The 6,778-nt window shown below is 46.3% G+C and overlaps 1 non-coding gene across 1 annotated transcript; it reads right to left on the bottom strand.

Annotated features, from left to right (window-relative positions):
* Positions 1-1,724: 1,724 nt before the first annotated feature.
* On the bottom strand, positions 1,725-1,834 carry LOC112209305 (U6 spliceosomal RNA). Its single transcript, XR_002944051.1, has one exon. It is a non-coding gene; the product is annotated as a U6 spliceosomal RNA (small nuclear RNA).
* Between the last annotated feature and the right edge of the window lie 4,944 nt (positions 1,835-6,778).

Raw genomic sequence — 6,778 nt, 5'->3', positions numbered from 1 at the left:
ATAATTGTTGGCTCCCTCTCAGGGTTATGGTGAGAATATATTAGATAATACATATAAAGCACTTAAAAAGTTGCTCACCACTTAGTAAAATCTGAAGAAATGGTGGATCTCATTGTTGATGTTGTTATTATTATTGGTGAATAACAGTCTCAGTCATTGGTCTGTGTGTCCCTAGGTGCCCTGAGAATTGGGCAGTTGAGCCCTCTCCCACACGTCAGTGCTCAACAAACTGTGTGCAGTGCCTACACTAACCATAGGGTCAATTAATCTTTAATACACACAGAAAACATGACTGAGCTTACTAGAGTAGAAAAAGTTCAGAGTTTGAGTGAGACTGCCCTGTGTTGGGTCCCTGGCTTGCCCCTTGCTAGCTGTGTGATATTTCTGCTCCCCCAAACTCCATTTTCCTTATGTGTAAGAATGAGTATGATTTTGGACTTGCAGAGTTGTTGGGAAGATTAATGTGAAAGTCTTTAGCATAGGGCTAGACACAAAGTAGACCTTTTTTTTTTTTTTTTTTGAGATGGAGTCTTGCTCTGTTGTCCAGGCTGGAGTGCAATGGTGCCATCCCAGCTCACTGCGACTTCTGCCTCCCAGGTTCAAGCGATTCTCCTGCCTCAGCCTCCCAAGTACGTGGGATTACAGGCACCCGCCACCACACCCAGCTAATTTTTGTATTTTTGGTAGAGACAGGGTTTCACCATGTTGGCCAGGCTGGTCTCGAACTCCTGACCTCAAGTGATCCACCCACCTAGGACCCCGATGTGCTAGGATTACAGGCATGAGCCACCATGCCCTAACATGAAGTAGACCTTTCACAAGTGTTAGTTTATTTCTTTTTCCTTCTACTGAGCCTGCAGGGACAGAGAGGAAGTGGAGTTAGAGTTGTAATGGTACAACCATTTCCATTCTCTTTTCCTGGACTTCTCTCCCAAGGAAGTCTCTTTCCCAGCTCTGTAAGACTGTACATCTCTGATGCCCCTCCCTGGAGAGCAGCGTAAAACCAGCTGTGACTACAGAGAAGGGAGAGAGAAGAGGATGTTGGAACATGCAAATCAGTTCCCAGCTTCCTGCTGAGTTAGTGGGACACCTGCTTGGACAGAATTTTCATTTTATTTCCTATCTGGAGCAGCCCAATTAATTTTTCAGGCCGTGAGTTGCCACACATCACAGATGACAGCTCCTCAAACCCTCAGAGCAGCATCCTCCTCCTCGGTGGCCACACAAAGTCAGGATTTGCCCCTACCCTTCCTGGCATTCCCAGATTAGAGCAACATCTCAGGGGCACCCCTGCCTTGCCCTGGATCTGTTGCTGAGCCTCCTTTTAACACGAACTGTGGCTTCTACTACCTTCTCTCCTTTAAGCCTGGGTCCCAGTATACAAAGAGGATTAGCTGATTTTCTTACCTTTGAGTCCAGGTGGAGGCATGAAGCACAGAAGTGTGGGGAACAGAACAAGGGACGCTCCAGACAGTATGTTTCTAAACTGCTTTTGGACAAATAGTCATTTTCCCTCCATTCTCACTACTACCTCCAGTTCCTTTGCCTCTGGTCATTTTGTCCCTCCTACTCTAATTTCCACAAGATCAGACAAGGTTCGTTTTCTCTGTTTCTGCCTCTTGCCTCCAGGCTACTAGAGAAAACCACGAAACTATGTTCACTAGCTCCAATGTCTGATTTTCAGTTGTGATCAGGCCTTCAATGCTACTTAGTAATCTTTTCTTAAAAATATAGAATGCTTCACAAATTTGCTGTCATCCTTGCTCAGGGACCATGCTAATCTCTCTGTACCTTTCTAATTTTCTTTCTTTCTTTTTTTTTTTTTTGAGACAGAGTCCTGCTCTGTCCCCAGACCAGAGTGCAGTGGTGAGATCTCGGCTCACTGCATGCAACCTTTGCCTCCCAGGCTCAAACGATTCTCCTGCCTCAGCCTCCTGAGTAGCTGGGACTACAGGCGCCCGCCACCACATCCAGCTAATTTTTGTATTTTTAGTAGAGACAGGGTTTCACCATGTTAGCCAGGATGGTCTCGATCTCTTGCCCTCGCGATCTGCCTGCCTCGGCCTCCCAAAGTGTTGGGATTACAGATGTGAGCCACTGTGCCTGGCTTTTTGTTTTGTTTTGTTTTGTTTTTAAGAGACAGGGTCTTGCTCTGTTGCTCAAACGAGTGCAGTGGCACAATCATAGCTCACTGCAGCCTTGAACTCTTGGGCTCAATCAATCCTCTCACCTCAGCCTCCTGAGTAGCTAGGACTACAGTTGTGTGCCACCACACCTGTGTATTTAAAATTTTTTTTGTAGAGTCAGGGCTGGTCTCAGGCTCATGGCCTCAAATGATCCTCCTGCCTCAGACTTCCTAACTGCTGGGATTACAGGCATGAGCCACCACATCTGGCTGGTAATCCTTATAATAGATTGTCCCCTGTGTACAATTTGTTTTGTCCTCCTGTTACGATCATTTGAGGTTGTGTCCAGTTTTAGCTGTTGTAAATAAAGTTGCTATGGGCTGGACAGGGTGGCTCACACCTGTAATCCCTGCACCTTGAGAGGCTGAAGCGGGAGGATTGCTTGAAGCCAGGTGTTTGAGACCAGCGTGTGCATCAAAGCAAGACTCCTATCTATATTTTTAAAAAGTTGCTATGGACATTCTCATGCATGTCTTTTTGTGGACATATGTTTTTATTTTTCTTGGGTAAAATATCTAAGAGTGGATTTGCCCTTCATAGGATAGGTGTATGTTTAGTTTTATAAGAAAGTGAGGCTGGATGCAGTGGCTCACACCTGTAATCCCAGCCCTTTGGGAGGCCGAGGTGGGAGGATCACTTGAGGCCAGGAGTTGGAGACTCAGAGTCTCCATCACAGTGAGACAACAGAGTGAGACCGCCATCTTTACAAAAAAAAAAAAAGTTTTTTTCTTAAATTACCTGAACTTGGTTGTGTGTACCTGTAGTCCTAGCTACTCGGGAGGTTAAAGTGGGATAATTGCTTAAACCCAGGAGTTCAAGACAGCAGTAAGCTATGATTGAATCACTACACTCCAGTTCAGGCAACAAAGCAAAACCCTGTCTCAAAAAAAAAAAAAAAAAAAAAAGTAACAAAAGGCTGGGCGTGGTGGCTCATGCCTGTAATCCCAGCATTTTGGGAGGCCAAAACAGGTGGATCACCTGAGGTCAGGAGCTGAAGACCAGCCTGGCCAACATGGTGAAACCCCCTCTCTACTAAAAATAAAAAATAAAAAAAAATAAAAATAAAAAAAGCTGGGCATGGTGGCAGGTGCCTGTAATCCCAGCTACTCGGGAGGCTGAGGCAGGAGAATCACTTGAACCTGGGAGGTGGAGATCGCGCCATTGCACTCCAGTCTGGGCAACAAGAGCAAGACTCCATCTAAAAAAAAAATTAAAAAAAACCAAACAAACCCAAAAAACAAAGTCTGGGCACGGTGGCTCATGGCCTGTAATCCCAGCACTTTGGGAGGCCGAGGCAGGGGGATCACGAGGTCAGGATTTTGAGACCAGCCTGGCCAACATAATGAAACCTTGTTTCTACTAAAAATACAACAAAAAAATTAGCTGGGTGTGGTGGCAGGCGCCTGTAGTCCCAGCTACTTGGGAGGCTGAGGCAGGAGAATCGTTTGAACCCGGGAGGCGGAGGTTGCAGTGAGCCGAGACTGCACCATTGCACTCCAGCCTGGGTGACAGAGCGAGATTCTCTGTCTCAAACAAACAAACAAAAAAAAGTGACAATGATTTTCCAAAATGGTGTACTGGTTGAGGCCCTTATTAAAGAGGAAGATCCCTGGGCTCTGTGCTGAATTTACTGAATCAGAATATTATCAGAATAAAGGACATAAAGAAGCTCCCGTGTAATTTTTGTTTTCTTTTTTTTTGACACATGGTCTTGCTCTGTTGCCCAGGCTGGAGTGCAATGGCGCGATCACGGCTCACTGCAGCCTCAACTTCCTGGGCTCAAGTGATCCTTCCATCTCAGCCTCCCAGGTAGCTGGGACCACAGGCACACGCCAACACACCCGGCTAAGTTTTTTAAATTTTTATTTATTTTTTGTAGAGGCAGGGTCTCCCTTTTTTGCTCAGGCTGGTCTCGAACTCCTGGATTCAAGCAATCCTCCTGCCTCACCCTCTCAGTGTTAGCATTACAGGCATGTAAACTTATCACCATTGCGCCTAGCCCCATGTGATTTTAATGCAGGTGGTTTTTTGACTGGCATTTAGAAACCACTGGAGAATATCTTAGTATCTTTACTTTCTTGTTTTTCGTTCCTTCCTCAATAACTGTAATTCTGGCCACCATGTATTGTGGTTGTAAATAATGGAATAATTGACCAACAGTGAATTAAGTAGTAAGGACATTTATTTATCTCATATAACAAGAAACCCAGAGATAGGTGGGTCCAGGTTTGGTTAATTCAGCCATTAGTAATGTCATCAAATAGCCAGGCTTTTCTCATTTTCCTCTTCACTGTCCTCAAAGTATTTGCTCCATTCTTGGGCTTATTTCTCATAGTCCTAAGATGGCTGTCACAGCTCTGAATAGCATGAGCTCATGTGGCAACTCCCAAGGCAGAAAAGCAAGGGATGGCCGGCCATGGTGTCTCACGCCTGTAATCCCAGCACAGTTGGGAGACTGAGGCGGGCAGATCACTTGAGGTCAGGAGTTTGAGACCAGCCTGGCCAACATGGTGAAACCCCGTCTCTACTAAAAATACAAAAATTAGCTGGGTATCATGGTGCATGCCTGTAATCCCAGCTACTTGGGAGGCTGAGGCATGAGAATCACTTGAACCTGGGAGGTAGAGGTTGCAGTGAGTCGAGATCATGCCACTGGACTCCAGCCTGGGTGACAGAGGGAGACTCCATCTCAAAAAAAGAAAAAAAAGAAGGAATTAAAGATTTCTCCCTAAGCATATTTATTGCATTAGGGAGGAAAATCCTTTGCAGAATCTTCCAGAAAACTTCCTCCTAAGTTCCATTATCCAGAACTGGGTCACATGTCCACCCCTAGGTTTAAAGGAGGTGGGGGGAGGGGTGTTGGCAAAGTATCTAGCAGTTTTGAGGCCTTATAATGTGAGGCAGTCCCTGCCAGTAAGTGTTGGGAACAGGCCCCCAAATCTGGCCATAAACTGGCCCCCAAACCGGCCATAAACAAAATCTCTGTAGCAATGTGACATGCTCGTGATGGCCATGACACCCACACTGGAAGGTTGGGGGTTTACTGGAATGAGGGCAAGGAACACCTGGCCCACCCAGGACAGAAAACCACTTAAGGTGTTTTTAAACCACAAACAATAGCATGAACGATCTGTGCCTTAAGGACATGTTCCTGCTGCAGATAACTAGCCAGAGCCCATCCCTTTATTTCGGCCCATCCCTTCATTTCCCGTAAGGAATACTTTTAGTTAATCTACAATCTACAGAAACAATGCTTATCACTGGATCGCTGTCAATAAATATGTGGGTAAATCTCTGTTTGAGGATCTCAGCTCTGAAGGCTGTGAGACCGCTGATTTCCCACTCCACACGCTATATTTCTTTTTCTTTTTCTTTTTTTTTTTTTTGAGATGGAGTCTCCCACTTTCGCCCAGGCTGGAGTGCAGTGGTGTGATCTCAGCTCACTGCAAGCTCCGCCTCCTGGGTTCACACCATTCTCCTGCCTCAGCCTCCTGAGTAGCTAGACTACAGGTGTCTGCCACCACGCCTGGCTAATTTTTGTATTTTTAGTAGAGACAAGGTTTCACCATGTTAACCAGGATGGTCTCAATCTCCTGACCTCGTGATCCACCCACCTTGGCCTCCCAAAGTGCTGGGATTACAGGCGTGAGCCACCATGCCCAGCTCCACACGCTATATTTCTGTGTGTGTGTCTTTAATTCCTCTAGTGCTGCTGGGTTATGGTCTCCACAACCGAGCTGGTCTTGGCAAGTAAGGAAGAAGAGTGGGAAAATGGCTTTTGGGTTGGTAATCCACAGTGTCTCTGGCTGGGCATGGTGGCTCACGCCTGTAATCCCAGCACTTTGGGAGGCCAAGGCGGGTGGGTCATGAGGTCAGGAGATTGAGACCATCCTGGCTAACACCATGAAACCCGGTCTCTACTAAAAAATACAAAAAATTAGCCAGACATGGTGGTGGGCACCCGTAGTCTCAGCTACTCAGGAGGCTGAGGCAGGAGAATGGCATGAACCCAGGAGGCAAGCTTGCAGTGAGCCGAGATCTCGCCACTGCACTCTCCAGCCTGGGCGACAGAGTGAGACTCTGTCTCAAAAAAAAAAAAAAAAAAGAGTGTCTCACATGAGACCTCATCAAAACTGTTCTTAGAAAGTCACATTAATTGCTAGATCCAATGACTTCTCTCCAGTTTTCCTCATACTGGACCTCTCTGTGGAGTTTTATATTGCTGGCTCCTTCTTTCTTGAAACTCTTCTCTTGGTTTCTGCTATACTTTCTACCCCGCTCATCATGTCCTCCCCTTGGGCTTCCCTTCACTACCCTTCTTCTCTTTATATGTTGGTATCACCCTGGGTTTTGAACCAGACTCTGTCTGGGCACCTCTGAGCATCTAAACCAGGCAATCCATTCTAACCATGTTTCTTTCTTTTTTTTTTTTTTTTGAGTTGGAGTCTCACTCTGTCGCCCAGGCTGGAGTGCAGTGGCGTGATCTTGGCTCACTGCAACCTCTGCCTCCCTGTAAGGGAGGAGACCACCCCTCATATTGTCCTATTGTAGAGACAGGGTTTCATCATGTTGGCCAGGCTTGTCTCGAACTC

This window comes from Pan troglodytes, chromosome 4 (assembly GCF_028858775.2).
Source record: "Pan troglodytes isolate AG18354 chromosome 4, NHGRI_mPanTro3-v2.0_pri, whole genome shotgun sequence".
In the NCBI taxonomy this organism is placed as follows: domain Eukaryota; kingdom Metazoa; phylum Chordata; class Mammalia; order Primates; family Hominidae; genus Pan; species Pan troglodytes.
Note: the sequence above shows the minus strand (reverse complement) of the source record. Positions and strands in the feature narration are given on the sequence as shown.